Raw genomic sequence first — 15772 nt, 5'->3', positions numbered from 1 at the left:
CTCGTTTGTAAGTCCAGGTGTATTGACAACCACGACCGGCAGGGCAGAGGCCTTGAAGGCGGCCTGGGCTCCTGCAGCTGTGCAGCCACGCACTCTGGTTTCTCTTCTTCTCGTACAAATCTTTTGCCTTTTACTAAAGATTTCCGTGGAGAGGAGCATGAATGAGTTCCATGCAATTTTTGTGCTTCTCTGTCTTCGGGTGGGTCGCAGCTGGGTTGGTCAAAGAGAGAAAACAAGCACGTTCGCAATTGCTCTTGTAATGGTGATTGTGGCCGTCTGCTCCGCGAGTCCTCGGTCTCCGGCCGTCTGATTGGCGTTCTTTTCTTTGGGGGGCGGGAAGTGTCCGGCCGCAGGGGATCTTGGGACCTTGCCTGCATAGCGGCTTCCCAGAGTGCGTCGTTTCCGGCACAGTGACCGCACTTTTACAGACACATCTGCGTTCGGTGTGCACTTTACATGCCTTCTGAGCCTGTTGCCTCCGTCCCATTTAATAGCAGAACTGACGCCAAGAGAAATGATGAGAAATGGCATTTATCTGGCACTTCTCATGTCCAAGGAGCTCAATGCCCTTGACACCTCCCCAAGGTGACAGAGCTGTGCATTCTTTGGCGACAACATTTTTTCTTTTGTTTTATTTGTATACTTATTGATAGAATAAAAACGATATGTCATGTACTGTAAGGGAAATGTCTCTTTTCATGGGGAAAGCTAGCACCAGCAAATGTTGTGTTTAGAAGAAGTGATTTAACATGACACGTGACCTAATTTACCGGAGCAAAAGCTCACCCAGCAAGCCCTGCTTTACTTCTACAGGAGAGAAGTACTGTAGAGTCTGCAAGATGTTCAGCTGGGTAGCTACGTCAGCATGCCTCGGCTGCAAAGGAACAAGTAATAGGTTTATTGCATGCTGAAAAGAGAAGAACGGAAACACAGCGTTTCGGCCGTGAGAGCGGGCAGGGTGTCAAATAACAGGATTGTGGCATGAATGATGGCCCTACAAGGCTATGAGATAGAGGTACGTTATGCACAGAGCAAGAAAATGTACCTGGGACAGGGCCTGGCTTTGGGCCAAGTGTGTCACGGCTGTGACACTGACATGGAAGCTCCAGAAACAATTCCCGCTGCTGAGCTACCGAACAATCATCGGTACTACGATGAGAACGTGGGCCAGGGCTTACCCATGGCCTATGTTGATGGTTGCTCTTTTCGCCACGAACAGCAGGTGCTAGCAGGGGTAGGAGTAGTCTGGCAAGACAATACTCCCTGTGGGCCGACCCGCTATAAGCTAGGACCAAAGACTAGTCAGTATGCGGAAGTAGCTGGGGTGCTGATCACCCTCCAGCAGGCCCTGACACATGGCCTTAAACAGTTTGTCATCTGTAGTGACTCAAACTACGCCCGACATAGCTTCGTGTCTCACGTTCCGTATTGGAAGGGTAACGGCATGAAAAATGCCCGGGGCAAGGAAGTAAAGAACAAAGAGTTGTTCCTGGCCAGTGACAAGCTCACGACCGAGGCTGGAATGATGGTTTACTGGAGGAAGGTGAAGGGACACTCCCAGGTGAAGGGACCCGACAAAGACGGGAATGATGAGGCCGACCGGTTGGCCAAATCTGGCACCTTAGAGGGTGAACCCTGGCAGTTCCAGCAGGAATGGCTACCCCCAGAATTCGTGGCTGAGGTCAAGGCGGTCACCCGAAGCAGGGCTAGACAGGATGTCGGAGCTGACCCTCAATCTGTAGTGCTTGGGTCACAGGGTTTTAACACCGATCTTGCGGAAATGCAGAAACAGGACCCAGCAATTGGGCAAATGTATCAGCATATCGCTGACCCAGTGCGTCAACCTCTTTCGGAGCAGGTGCTGAGCCAGTCTCTGGAGCTGAAGGAGCTGGCAGAGGTGAAAGACAACCTAAAAATTATAAAGGGGTTGTTGGTTTGTGTACCAGTTGCACAAGGTGTCCCAAAGTGGGTAGTTCCCCACTGTCATCGGGGGGTCATGATCCAACACGCTCATGACGAACCCTGTGGGGGTCACCGGGGAATCAAGGCTACATACGACACTATCCAGCAGGTGGCATTCTGGCCTCACATGGGCCAAGACATCGCCGCGTATGTAAAGGGGTGTCTGACGTGTAGCCAGTTCCAACCATCACGGCCCTTGCACCGTGCACCACTCCAGAAAAAGGGCATGACATTCACCTGGTCCAATCTTCAAATGGATTGGGTGGGGCCGCTGGTGAGGTCATCCAGAGGGAACAAATATTTCCTCACTGTTACGTGTGCATTCACAAAATGGATTGAGTGCCTCCCAGCACCCAACGACACGGCAGAGACAACTGCAGTGCTGTTGGTGAACCATGTGTTCAGTCGATGGGGATTCCCCCTGACCGTGGTCTCGGATCGGGGTACCCATTTCACAGCTACAGTAATGGCAACCCTGTGGAATATGCTTGGGGTCAAGACCCAGTTGCATATCTCCTACCACCCTCAATCCTCGGGCCAGGCAGAAAGGGCAAACCGAACGGTGGTTAGTATGCTCAAAAAGTTTGTCTCCAACAGCAGTAGGGACTGAGACATTAAGCTGCCCCTGGTTCTGATGGCCATCCGAGGTAAGCCCCATTGCTCTACGGGGGTCCCACCTTTTGAGATGATGACAGGTCGGAAGATGACTCTTCCCCTACACTGTCTTTATGGGGTGGAGGACCTGAGCACGACGGGGGCTGCTACGGCCCATCAGTATGTGTCAGACCTGCGAGCACATCTGCAGGCAACCTTTGCTTTTGCCCAGAACAATCTGGGAAGGAGTGCAGAGGGTAGGAAAGCATACTATGACCGAAAGGCAGTTAACCAGGAACTCCAAGTAGGAGACAAGGTCCTGTACTTCCAATTTGCCAAACCCACAGGGGTGGCCCGGAAGTTCTTACCCAGTTGGACAGGACCCCACGGGATTGTCGATAAGGTATCACCGGTAGCTTATCGAATTCAGATTGAGAAGGGAAGGTAATCTCTGGTCTACAAGTGGGTGCATCGCAACCACCTCCGGTTGTATCGCCCACCTCAAATGGCGCCAGAGAACACAGAATAGGGTTAAACGTCCAAACCCGATCAAAGAGGGGGGTGCCCCTTTGTAGCTGCAGGTAGTTAGGTACTGTACTGTAGGTCCTGCTAGGAAAATATATTCAAAATTATAGTGGAACTGTACCATGTGCCTCATCTATGTTCCAGAATGGGAATCCTAAAATTGCCAGGGCTGGTCCTGACAGTACTGTGGATCGCCTCGACACAGCCCCTTGAAGTTGTGGAACCTGGTCCTCCTACCGGCATAGTCCTGCAGGAAACCATAGTCCTCTCCATGGAAATCTTTATGGTACAATCTTTTTTTTTTCTTATAAAATATACTTTATTCCGAAAAAAAAACACATCTCAAAGGGAAACGTCTCACACGATAACACTCCACAAAATTAAAACATCGGCGGAACGGCGGTGATTGTCTGTTATCAATCCTTGCAAGGGTGGGCGGATTTGCGCTATTATGAGAGTCCCTCCAAACCCTACCGCTTGCTGTAAACCATTAATCCCTGTACAGGGTCCATAGGCCTTTCCAGTGCTCCTTTGCCGTGGGGAAACCCCATTTAGCAACGCCGCGCTTCATCCTCCTCCTGAGGTCCGCCAGGATCCTCTCTTCCAGCTCCCTCGCTCCCCACTTGTTGTTGTGCCGGATGAGATTGTTTCTCGCGTCCCACAGGCCTTTCTTTGTGAGGGACAGCAGCAGCCACATCAGGAACTGCGTCCCCCTGTCCAGTCCGGTAGGTGCCAGCCCCAGCAGAATGTACTGGTAGCTGAGCACCGCATTCGTTTCCAGGAGTTGCATTATGTTGTCCATTCTGCCCCACACCGCCTTGGCGAAGGGGCAGCTCCTTCACTTTATTAAGATACTGAAGAAAGATGTGGAGACGGGGGTTTGAATTTAATCCTTTCTGTAGGGGGTTTAGACTTTCAAGTCACAAACTGGGGTTTATGGCAGGAAAGGGGGGTTAACTGATAAGGATTGCAGATGCAAGCTAGGAACCCCCCTGGGTGTAATGTTAAACTGACCATTTGTCCAGAACATCGTAAACTGGCCAAATACCATGAACCCCCCTCTTTACCATCAGACCGAGTGACGTCAGAAACGGAGAAGAAAACACTATATAACCCAAAAGTTTGTAACAGTACGGGGAACAATACTTCGGTTTTGTTGTTTCTTGCGGGAAACAAGACTTCGGCTTTATTGTTCCTTGCATGCAATAAACTCATCTGTTTTACTTCATCTCGGGATCAAGAACCTTATTTCTTCTGTTACAACAAATTTGGCGTAGTCAGCGGATGCTCCAGAAGGCGCAGAACTTCCCATCGGCAGGAGAGATGGTCAGCGCGCACATAACTAAGAGGTAAGGACTCCTCTTTTATTTAAAAGTCCCGACTCTCTGACCGATTGGGAAATCTCTGCTCCCTGCGAGAATCGCCCGAGATGACGGAGTAAACGTGAGTTTCTGAATTCCTCTGGCCCGGGGAAGACACCGGTGTATGTAATGGGTTGTTTGCTGTAAGCCCAGAATTTGGTCTGGCAGGGGTTCCGCGGTATTGTGTACAGGCGTTCGAAGCTGGTTTATGCCTTAATTGCGCGTGGAGTTTTTGAACGGGTTTTGGACCCTTACCGTGAAGTTCAGGACTGGTGTGGGCCTTAACTGCGCCCGGAGTTCTGAAGGTCAGAACTGGTTTGGGCCTTAATTGCGCCTGGAGTTCTGAGGCTCAGGATCGGTGTGGGCCTTAATTGCCTGATTAAGGCCTTAAATGGCCTTAATCAGCCATGCACTCTGGTTTCTTTTCATCTCGTACAAATCTTTCGCCTTTTACTAAAGATTTCCGTGGAGAGGAGCATGAATGAGTTCCATGCAATTTTTGCGCTTCCCTGCCTTCGGGTGGGTCGCAGCTGGGTTGGTCAAAGAGAGAAAACAAGCACGTTCGCAATCGCTCTTGTAATGGTGATTGTGGCCATCTGCTCCGCGAGTCCTCGGTCTCCGGCCGTCTGATTGGCGCTCTTTTCTTTGGGGGGTGGGAAGTGTCCGGCCGCAGGGGATCTTGGGACCTTGCCTGCATAGCGGCTTCCCAGAGTGCGTCGTTTCCGGCACAGTGTGGCCGGGTGTTTTCCGAGTTATCGCACAGATTGGGCACGCTCGCAAGCCGTGAGCCGCAGGCGATGAGCCCGGAGCTGAACGGGCCCCACTGGCTCGTTTGTAAGTCCAGGTGTATTGACAACCACGACCGGCAGGGCAGAGGCCTTGAAGGCGGCCTGGGCTCCTGCAGCTGTGCAGCCACGCACTCTGGTTTCTCTTCTTCTCGTACAAATCTTTTGCCTTTTACTAAAGATTTCCGTGGAGAGGAGCATGAATGAGTTCCATGCAATTTTTGTGCTTCTCTGTCTTCGGGTGGGTCGCAGCTGGGTTGGTCAAAGAGAGAAAACAAGCACGTTCGCAATTGCTCTTGTAATGGTGATTGTGGCCGTCTGCTCCGCGAGTCCTCGGTCTCCGGCCGTCTGATTGGCGTTCTTTTCTTTGGGGGGCGGGAAGTGTCCGGCCGCAGGGGATCTTGGGACCTTGCCTGCATAGCGGCTTCCCAGAGTGCGTCGTTTCCGGCACAGTGACCGCACTTTTACAGACACATCTGCGTTCGGTGTGCACTTTACATGCCTTCTGAGCCTGTTGCCTCCGTCCCATTTAATAGCAGAACTGACGCCAAGAGAAATGATGAGAAATGGCATTTATCTGGCACTTCTCATGTCCAAGGAGCTCAATGCCCTTGACACCTCCCCAAGGCGACAGAGCTGTGCATTCTTTGGCGACAACATTTTTTCTTTTGTTTTATTTGTATACTTATTGATAGAATAAAAACGATATGTCATGTACTGTAAGGGAAATGTCTCTTTTCATGGGGAAAGCTAGCACCAGCAAATGTTGTGTTTAGAAGAAGTGATTTAACATGACACGTGACCTAATTTACCGGAGCAAAAGCTCACCCAGCAAGCCCTGCTTTACTTCTACAGGAGAGAAGTACTGTAGAGTCTGCAAGATGTTCAGCTGGGTAGCTACGTCAGCATGCCTCGGCTGCAAAGGAACAAGTAATAGGTTTATTGCATGCTGAAAAGAGAAGAACGGAAACACAGCGTTTCGGCCGTGAGGTCTTCTCACACCTGAAGAAGCCTCACACCTGTAAAAGGCTCCATGGTTTTCTTTCTTCTCTTTTCAACATGGAATACACCTATTGTCTGCAAGATGTGACAATTTCACAGTGTTTTGGAAGAAAACCTTTTTTCTTTGATTTCAAAATCAATCAGAATTTCAGCACGACACACCAACACTTTTTCTGTTTTAAGGAGATTATATTTTAAACCTGATAAAAATAGTAGGAAACACAAGTTTCTTGCTGTGAAAATTTAGATGGGGAAGTGTACTACTAGTAGCAGTGTAGAGCTCTCTGTGGTGGAGTGCAAGCGCGTGTTCTATGGGCCAGTGGCGTAATGGATAACGCGTCTGACTTTGGATCAAAAGATTGTAGGTTCGAGTCCTTCCTGGCTCGTGAGGCTTTTAAACCTCTCAGGTTCCTCGGTAACAGGTTGCCGTCATGTATATGAACTATAGAAAAGCATCTGCCACAACCCGTAAATTAGCACGCAAGTGCGGGCTAGTTAACACAGAACTGTATGGAGATCATCTCCAGCTCCGAGCTCAATTGCAATGAAAAAACATGCAGAACAGAACTGGAGAGCAGCTGAATTTGTGCTCAGTAGGGTGGGGAGGACTCAGCATTGCTATTGTTCTAATTGGCATGAACTGCAGGGGATCTGAATCAGAACACGTCAGTTAGTTCGATCATTGCGTCAATATGTAGGCCACGTTAATACAGAATTATTACTTTGTCTGTCTCGTCTTTGTATATAGCTGAATGTCCCTGACAATTTCATGTTAGTTTTTAAGAACGACATTGGTGCTAATATATACATATATAGCATATAAGGAACACGTAAAAGTTTAGTCCATGCTGAAAAGATAAGAAAACCGCCACAACGTTTCATCTTGGAATAAATCTTTACTTGTTGTTTTGCAGCCTACCCATTCTGACCTAACTCCTCCCTTGAAATTGCCAAACAGATAAGGGTACGTAACGGCTCATGCGATGCTCAGTTGCAATTTGTCCCAAAACAAACAAGAACAGCAGCTGAGGGTTTGAGTTTGAACATGCACTGTATTAAAGCAGCTTTTATTTCCATTGATAAATGCTATATATTCCTACAGAGATTCTCCAGGTGAGTAAGCGATTCCTGTTTCTGTTTCTATTTCTGTTTCATATATATATACAGTATATATACAGTATTGTACTATTATTATATAATTCGTTACACTGTGGCTGTGTTGTGTGTGTTAAGCTGCTGTTGCACTGCAATTTCCCTCACGGGATCAATAAAGTATCTATCTATAAGAAGACATTACCAACAACGACCACAAGATGGAGATATTGTCTAGACATTACCAACAACGACCACAAGATGGAAATATTGTCCAAAGAGGCAAGAAGGGCAAAGCCGCGATAAGGTAAAATCATTTTTTGTAAGAGATTGGTGTCAGAATGCACATCCGTATCCCAAACAGAATCTCTAGTAAAATATGATCATTTGTGAAACAGGCAAATGAGTGTCTGCTACAATATGATTGCTACAGATGCAGCCATTCAAAATGTGCGGGCGATACTGCATTATTTTCCGGTACGCTGTACGCAGTCTACCGCGAGTTACCGGTAAATACCGCGAGTTACCGGTAAATACCGCTAGCAAAATAATAGTATCCGGAATTTCCGCAAGGTGGAGCTAATAAAGCTCAACTTCTCATGTTTGAGCTGTAGCCATCAAAGTCTTTAATGAAGATAGTACTAATAGTATTAATAATAAATGACCTTGGACAAGCTGTAAACTCAAAGTATTGCCCTGGTCCACATTATTTTTTTCACTGACCTTCTTTGTAAAAGTAACACCACAGCATTTCGCAATCACGCATTATTTTCCAATCATGCAAAGTACAGTAATTTTTGAGAATCGATTCACCATGCCTTTCACATGCTCATAAAAGAGATTGATTTAAGAACATAAACATATTACCGTATGCAAACTGTACTGTATACAGTTTGTATATATATATGTATATGTATATTTAATGTCTTAACTGTGCCCGTTTAAGTATTGAATAGTTATATGGAATTTTACCACTGAAGGGAAATCTTAGTGCCTGAGCATAAAAAGAATAGGAGCATACTGCAACGCGTGTGAAGGCCATAAACGATATTAATTTTGGAACATAAATATACAGTATATGACTGGTCTTGGTACTTTAAAGAAAACATACACGAAACATGGTTTCATTATGACCAGAATCGGTCTTGAGATATTTTTAACTTGATTTACAGTATTTGAGAGGTATGTCTTAACACCGATACTACGTAAATACTCCTCACGTATATGTTTCTAGGTTTATATTATGCATTTCATACGGTCAAATTGCTTTTGAGCAACTGATAAGAAGCGCGAAACGGTATGCCCAGGGCGTTTTAGCTTTCGTTTTGTTTTAATGCAGTGCAGTGGATTGATTAGAGATATCAAGTATATACAAGTCATTTTTTAAATGTTGTAGTTCGTCTTGTAAAAATGTTACGAGTACATCATCTGTCAACAATTACACAGGTTCTGTTTCCATATTGCGGTTTTTGGTTACGTAATATTATTTTCTAATTTCACGTTGTGAATATATGATTTGGGCAAACAGAGCCGCAAAGAAGTACATTATGGGTTGTTGTTTTTTTTTTGCAGTTTTATCTAAAATAAGCGATGCTTAAACCTTTGTCTGATTCTTGTGAAACTATGCACACGACAGTTACCTAGGAGTTGACTTCAGTGATGTCACTGATGGGATGTTTCTAAAAATCCATCCTCTGTAAAACATCTTCTCTAGTTGTTCTGCATATGTATTCGCTAATGAAGCTGTGTGTTCTGAGCCTGGTTCTCTACATTTCTGTATGAACCAGCTTAGAGGGCTAAAGACAGCTTGTGTTTAAATTGAGTGTAAGGTAATGTATGCTTCTAAAGTCATGGTCAGCATTTATTATTGTACTGTGCTGTAAACTTCTTCTGTGCCTAATTACATTATTTTATAGTCGATAATGTTTCTGTAGTGCTTTTTCAGCCCTCAGCATGTGACTGTGCTGGTGGTGCTGTGGGTTAGGTTCCTGACTCCTATGTCACATGGTCTGTGGTTGAATCTCATGGAACTATGACTTTAATTTTTAACAAACATTTCTTTGAAAAAATGAAACATTTCCCTTGGTCAGAGATTAAATAAAACCTCACTCGCATCAAAACAAATTTATATTTCTAAATATCACAACATGATCGAATTTACGTCTTTTTAGTAACAATGAATAGTCACCTATGCGTTACAAAATAAACATTTATATTGATTTGAATCGCGTTTTGATTTAAATCGTAAACGCGTGTTTAAATATATGTGTTTAAAGGCGATATACTGTATAAAAGCGCTGATTCTTATGGAATGTGTTCGGCCGGGGATTCAAAAAATTATTTTTTTTAATCGCGTATCTAAGGAAAATTGCAGTATAACTTTGTTCATGCACAAACAGTGGCATGTTACATTATAATTTGGGTGTCTCCTCTTGCCAGAAAGCTCTAAATTGCATTTTGAGTGCAGTTTTTGACTTTTTCTAAATTGCAACCCATAAATAAAGCTGATACAGTTTAGACTTACTGTATTCTAAACTGTATTACAACATCACATTGGACAATGCAACGTAAATTGCAAAAATGCACTTGGAATCTGTCCAAGCCCTACTACGAAAATTATTTAAACTGCGACACTTATCATTCATCTTTAAATAAACTTTATTTTATATAGCGTTTTAAGCGAATAGGTAATTAGATTGCTCATAAACCTAATCGCTTTTTCTACATAAACACAGCGTGATTGCTCTCTGAAAATGCTTTTTTCTTTATATTTAGGCTCAGATTTCAACTATAGATCGTATTATTATAAACTTTCTTGGAAAAATGTCTTTTATGTAAACCATGTTTGCTATTAATTCATTTAGGGCTAAAATACATTCATTGTCTTCCAATCGAGTCGAGTTGACATTGGAAGCTTGCCACGCCCGGACTGTTACACCAACGCATTAGCATGTTGAAGCGATTTCATTGAGGAGGCCATCTACTAGTTAACACTGTACTTCCTACTTTGAAAATACCTGTGAAATTGGTTTAATTCGTCACAGCCAGCACTCCGGCAGAGAGGGGGGTTGTACTCGTTAATGTCTGATGACATACAAGTGGAAATATTACAGATTTTAATCGTCTTTTTTCTGAACCAGGGAAAATCTGATCATGTTTCTCTATAACAATAATAAAAAACTTTATTTTAAATTATTTTACATATCCCGCTTGCACATTGCACGACTTTAATAAATCTATTCTTTATTAATACTAAATAAATAATACTAAAAATACTACAGCAAAGAGGTCACTTGATTTTTGGAATAATTCCAAATAGCACAATGATCCACTGGCATCCCTGAAGTCTGTTTAGTGCATAATCTTCCAAATACAATCACTAAGCAATTATAAGAATTATACCATCCTATTTCTTTGTGATATCCTGTAAAAACTAAACCTATTTTTATAAGGCTTTTACTCAAAAGATTTCCAAACACACAAAGCATTTGTGAAGTACTATAGTATTTCTAAAGGTTACTGGTACAACATCAATCATTAAAGCTTAACAATAAAGTTTAGATTGCTGACTATGGACTAACTACATTAACAAGTAATAGGTTTATTCCATGCTGAAAAAAAGAAGAAAGAGAACACAACGTTTCGGCCGTGGAGCCTTCTTCAGGTGTGAGAGAGACAGGGCAGTAGGCAAAGGTAAAGTAGCGGGAGAACAAAGGTTGAGAGGGAGGAGGAGTGAGAGGCGGGACCAGGGGACAGAAAGAGAGGCCAATCAAGAGGTGTGAAGTCAGAATGGGTGCAGAGAGGTGTGAAATGAAACTTCCAATGAATTGAGAAAATTTAAAAGAACAGTAATCTGTCGTTAAGGGAAGGGAGAATGTGTGATCCTAGCTGCAGAATAATTTTAGTTTCGGTGGTCTTTCTGATGTATGAGTTCGGAAAACCGTCTTTGAGAACACAGACGGAGAGATTAGAGTGGTCGTGGCCGTCAGAGGTGAAATGAGAAACAATGGGCTTGGAGAGATCTTTAATCTTCACAGCCCTGACGTGTTCTCTGAAGCGGTCTCCGAGTCTCCTTCCTGTTTCCCCAATGTAGATGGCTGGGCATTTACTGCAAGAGATACAGTAAATAAGGTTGCTGGAGGTACAAGATGCTGTCTGGGTGATCCGGAATTGTCCTGAGGGGCCTTGAATGAGTGTGGTGGTGGCTGTGTACTTGCAGGTGATACAGCGAGCTCTTTTGCAAGGGAAAGTGCCTGGTGTGGATGGTTGCTGAGGGCGGTCAAGGGAGCTGTGAACAAGGAGGTTACGCAGATTAGGTGGTCGGCGATATGAGATGATAGGGCGATCAGAAAAGAGGGCCCCAATGGAGGGATTGTTTCTCATTTCACCTCTGACGGCCACGACCACTCTAATCTCTCCGTCTGTGTTCTCAAAGACGGTTTTCCGAACTCATACAGTGCCTTGCGAAAGTATTCGGCCCCCTCAAGGTCGTGCACACCTCAAGGTCTGCACGATCACAGCTCTCCGCCGCCCCAGGCTTCCGCTCGATAAGCTGCTGGACACACCCGCCCCTCCTCACACAGACCGTGGAAAAGCCCTCGAGTGGGAGGGCTCTCTCTTCCTCCCAGGAGCTCTTGGACACGATGCACAGACAGGGTGCGGGGAGCCGCCGCCTGCAAACACGGCTCCAGGCAGGACTCCACTCCGTAGGAGCCGCAGAGCAGAGGAGATGGGGGCAGCTTAGCTCCTGTGCAGAGACCTGAGCTGCTGTTGCTGCAGACGCTGTCTTTTCTGCACTCGGGGTAGGAGTGAATGTTGAGTTGCCCTTAGAAATGAAGCAGAGTACTTCAACGGCACGGGTGTGTGTGTGTGCGTGCGCCCTGGTGATTCTGGGAGACAGATCGAACCTGGGCTAAAAGAGAGGAGGCTTAGCCCTCTTCCATTTGCTACTTCAAAGTTGTACAACCCATTTGTATCTGCTAGGCGGCACAGTCGTCGTGCTCAAAGAACGCTATGAAAAGCGTCCAAAGCAAGTCATTCCGAGTTGGTCGTTTGTGTTTTCCGTTCAGACGCGAAATGCTGAAATGATCTCTCGGCTCCTCGGTTGTCATTTCTGCTCCATAAAGGAATCACAGCACGCGTCGCCTTCCAGCACGCTGGGTCGGGACACGATGCCGGGGGTCGGAGCGTGTGATGTCTTCCTCGTTAGTATAGTGGCAAGTATCCCCGCCTGTCACGTGGGAGACCGGGGTTCGATTCCCCGACGGGGAGTAGCTTTTCTTTTACCTCCTTAGAGAAAGGACTGCCTTTCACTTCTCTGTTTTCTAACACAGCGTCGTGCACCTTTTCATTGCTCTCGCTTTCAGAGCCTCCGCACGGCACACGACTCGACATCAGGAAGCACATTGAAGTGAAAGCAGGGAGCGCTGCGACATGCACTGTGCAGATCCCGCCACACTAAGAGGTGAGTGGGTCTGTTCGATGCACAAAGAACGCTTTGATAAGCGTCAAAGGCAAATCATTCCGAGTTGGTCGTTTGTGTTTTCCGTTCAGACGTGAAATGCTGAAATGATCTCTCGGCTCCTCGGTTGTCATTTCTGCTCCGTAAAGGAATCACAGCACGAGTCGGCTACCAGCACGGTGGGTCGGGACACGATGCCGGGGGTCGGAGAGAGTGATGTCTTCCTCGTTAGTATAGGACCTGTCACGTGGACCTGTCACCTGTCCCCACCTGTCACGCGGGAGACCGGGGTACATCAGGACGCGCATTGAAGTGAAAGCAGGATGCGCTGCGACATGCACTGTGCAGATCCCGCCACACTAAGAGGTGAGTGGGTCTGTTCGATCACAGCGCTAGCCGAATCCCCAATCCCTTTTTGTGCGTGGCGACAGAAGAAGTCTGGTCTGTTTCCGCCCGGTTTCGATCCGGGGACCTTTCGTGTGTGAGGCGAACGTGATAACCACTACACTACGGAAACTGTGGTCAGATGTGCCCAGCGGCCCAGCGCTAAGCTTCGCCAATGCGATTCAGCTGCTTCCAGTGCCTTTATTGGGGTGCGCTGATGGACCGTGCTCTCTCTCCAGAGACCAGCACGCCTGTCATGGACGGAGCAGGAAAGACGGCGCCACATTCTACAGCCCTCTCCACGCAATCGACGAAATCAGGCTACTGAAGTGGAGAAAATCGCCTCTCCAGAAAGTGCAAATATCATCTTGGAGAGTATAAATCCTATTGCCTAAGGTCAGCCCTGTCTACCAGAGTGACCCTCCCACCTCCTGCAGCGATGGTCAGCTCGTCTCACACGCGAGAAGTTTCGGCTGGAAACAAGCGCCCCCTCTTCTCGCACGTCTTGCACGTTGAGTAGTTTTAATGCGGCTTCTTCGTACACAGTGCTGATCTTTTGGAAAGCAGGAGACAAAATTGACACGTTCCCATACCGGGAGTCGAACCCGGGCCGCCTGGGTGAAAACCAGGAATCCTAACCGCTAGACCATATGGGAATGCAGAACTCTGCTGTTCCGGGCATCATGCAAGCAAACGACATAAATATGAGAAAACACGCAAGAGAGTTGTCACTCAGAGTGTCGAAGGGTCGATGTATACTGGGGCTCAGTTGAAATGCAACGTCAGGACTTTTCCGAATTATGTCACACGAAGAGAGCACAGCCTTTTCCGCCCTGCCACGTGTGTATCGGTAACTCGCCGTGATCGTATAGTGGTCAGTACTTTGCGTTGTGGCCACAACAACCCTGGTTCAAATCCGGGTCACGGCAGAATAGGGGCGTCTGCTTTTACTACTTGCATGAATGAAGGCAAAAAAAAGCCAATCGATGTGAACGAACGGCGCTTTACAGAGGAGTACTGCCTGACTGGATCGTTGATGAACGACAGAGGCCACTCCGACCTCTTCTCGGGTTTCTTCAATGACTTACTAAGGATCTTCTTCACATTCGCCCATGCAGGGGAAGCCAGTTACACCAAAGCAAACGCAGGAAAGTGCATTTCATGCAGAGACCAGGGGGGACCTGTTTACACCAAGAGTGGTCGGAGTATGGAACAATGCGCCAAGCCCTGTTTCTGGAGTCGATTCTTGATTAGATCTTGGGCTCACTAAGAGGCCCCCGCTGGGTACTAATCTTTCTGTTGTTCTCGCAGGTGTTGCGCTGCTTTTGAGCCGACAGAGCTCGTCTTGGTCTGTCGGGACAGCCCAATTGCAAATGATCGGCTCCAGGTACAGAAGAAACATGCGTTTGGTACAAGAGTGCATGAAGGCACCGGAAATACATTGGGAACAAATGACTGGTGGTTTAAGACCTCTGTGAAGTGCAGCAGCGTGCAAGAAGAGGCTGTTTGCACCCAGTCTCGAACCGGGGACCTTTCAGGTGTTAGGCGAACGTGATAGCCGCTACACTACGGAAACCTGTAGGGAGTGTTGCTGGTGTCTCGCTTGCGTTTCGGGCTGAGAAAGGGACGCGTCACTTTAGGCAGAGGGCGCTGGAGAGAGGAACAAAGGGCGCGATGAAACAAAATGCCGAAACCCGGGATCGAGCCAGGGACCTTTAGAACATACTCTCACGAATCGTTAGAATATGTGCGTTTGATCATCAATTGCGTAACAACCACATTCGTTCGACTTGAGCCATCAAGCTCATAGTTTTCAAATCTTGAAAGCTGTCATTGAGCACATCATAGTGTGCAGTACGCCCCGTAACTTGCGTACTTCAACAGAAAGAAGAGCAGACAGCTCCATAAATATGCGAGGCGCAGAGAGTGCAAGGCGAGCCGCACACGCTTCGGTGGCTGAGAGAGGGCAGTTTTTGCTTCTGCATTTCCCAAGTAAGGACGCATGACAACAAGCGATCGCGGTGCTCATTTACGACATAGTGGTGATGAGTTTTCAGTACGTGTTCTTTTGAACGAGCAATGAGGTTGCTGCCTTGGACAGCTGACTGCACGCTCTCATTGTGCCACGTGATGAGTATTAACCAGGCTCGTTCAGTCATTAGTCACATTCCATCGTTTGCCATAAGCAGATGCTGCAAGGTGATGTGGATATCAGTTCCCAGTCTTGTGGACGAGGACAAAAAGAACACACAAGGGCTCATCCGCGAGTTGAACCCAGGACCTCCCACACCCTAAGCAAGAATCATACCCCTAAACCAATGAGCCACGGCAGCACTTTCAATTTTATTCTGTCAGCGAGCTTGAGGACGGGGGAGAGGCGTCATTCGCTCGTCCAGTCAGACCTTCATCAATAAGTCAAGAAAGCCGCAATTACACGACTGCCTTGCAGACGAAGGGCAGTGAACTGCACCCGGTAAGAGGGGAACAAGCGGCTCTAGGCGACACCGAGGCACGAGCCCCAGCGAGGGGGGTTAGCTTGCATGGTACAGCGCTCGCTTTGCATGCGAGAGGTAGCGGGATCATTTCCCACGTCCTCCAGGTGTGTG

General features: G+C 46.8%; 6 non-coding genes across 6 annotated transcripts; 5 read left to right on the top strand and 1 right to left on the bottom strand.

The window, feature by feature from the left end:
• Positions 1-89: 89 nt before the first annotated feature.
• LOC148632550 (U5 spliceosomal RNA) lies at positions 90-205 on the top strand. Its single transcript, XR_015934302.1, has one exon. It is a non-coding gene; the product is annotated as a U5 spliceosomal RNA (small nuclear RNA).
• A 4646-nt stretch (positions 206-4851) lies between these two features.
• Positions 4852-4965, top strand: LOC148632549 (U5 spliceosomal RNA). The gene has a single exon (XR_015934295.1). It is a non-coding gene; the product is annotated as a U5 spliceosomal RNA (small nuclear RNA).
• A 393-nt stretch (positions 4966-5358) lies between these two features.
• LOC148632548 (U5 spliceosomal RNA) lies at positions 5359-5474 on the top strand. Its single transcript, XR_015934301.1, has one exon. It is a non-coding gene; the product is annotated as a U5 spliceosomal RNA (small nuclear RNA).
• A 1068-nt stretch (positions 5475-6542) lies between these two features.
• trnaq-uug (transfer RNA glutamine (anticodon UUG)) lies at positions 6543-6615 on the top strand. The gene has a single exon. It is a non-coding gene; the product is annotated as a tRNA-Gln (tRNA).
• Positions 6616-12520: 5905 nt separating this feature from the next.
• trnad-guc (transfer RNA aspartic acid (anticodon GUC)) lies at positions 12521-12592 on the top strand. Its single transcript has one exon. It is a non-coding gene; the product is annotated as a tRNA-Asp (tRNA).
• Positions 12593-13750: 1158 nt separating this feature from the next.
• On the bottom strand, positions 13751-13822 carry trnae-uuc (transfer RNA glutamic acid (anticodon UUC)). The gene has a single exon. It is a non-coding gene; the product is annotated as a tRNA-Glu (tRNA).
• Between the last annotated feature and the right edge of the window lie 1950 nt (positions 13823-15772).

Source organism: Lepisosteus platostomus, unplaced genomic scaffold, assembly GCF_059453375.1.
Source record: "Lepisosteus platostomus isolate fLepPlt1 unplaced genomic scaffold, fLepPlt1.hap1 Scaffold_60_H1, whole genome shotgun sequence".
Lineage (NCBI taxonomy): Eukaryota > Metazoa > Chordata > Actinopteri > Semionotiformes > Lepisosteidae > Lepisosteus > Lepisosteus platostomus.
Note: the sequence above shows the minus strand (reverse complement) of the source record. Positions and strands in the feature narration are given on the sequence as shown.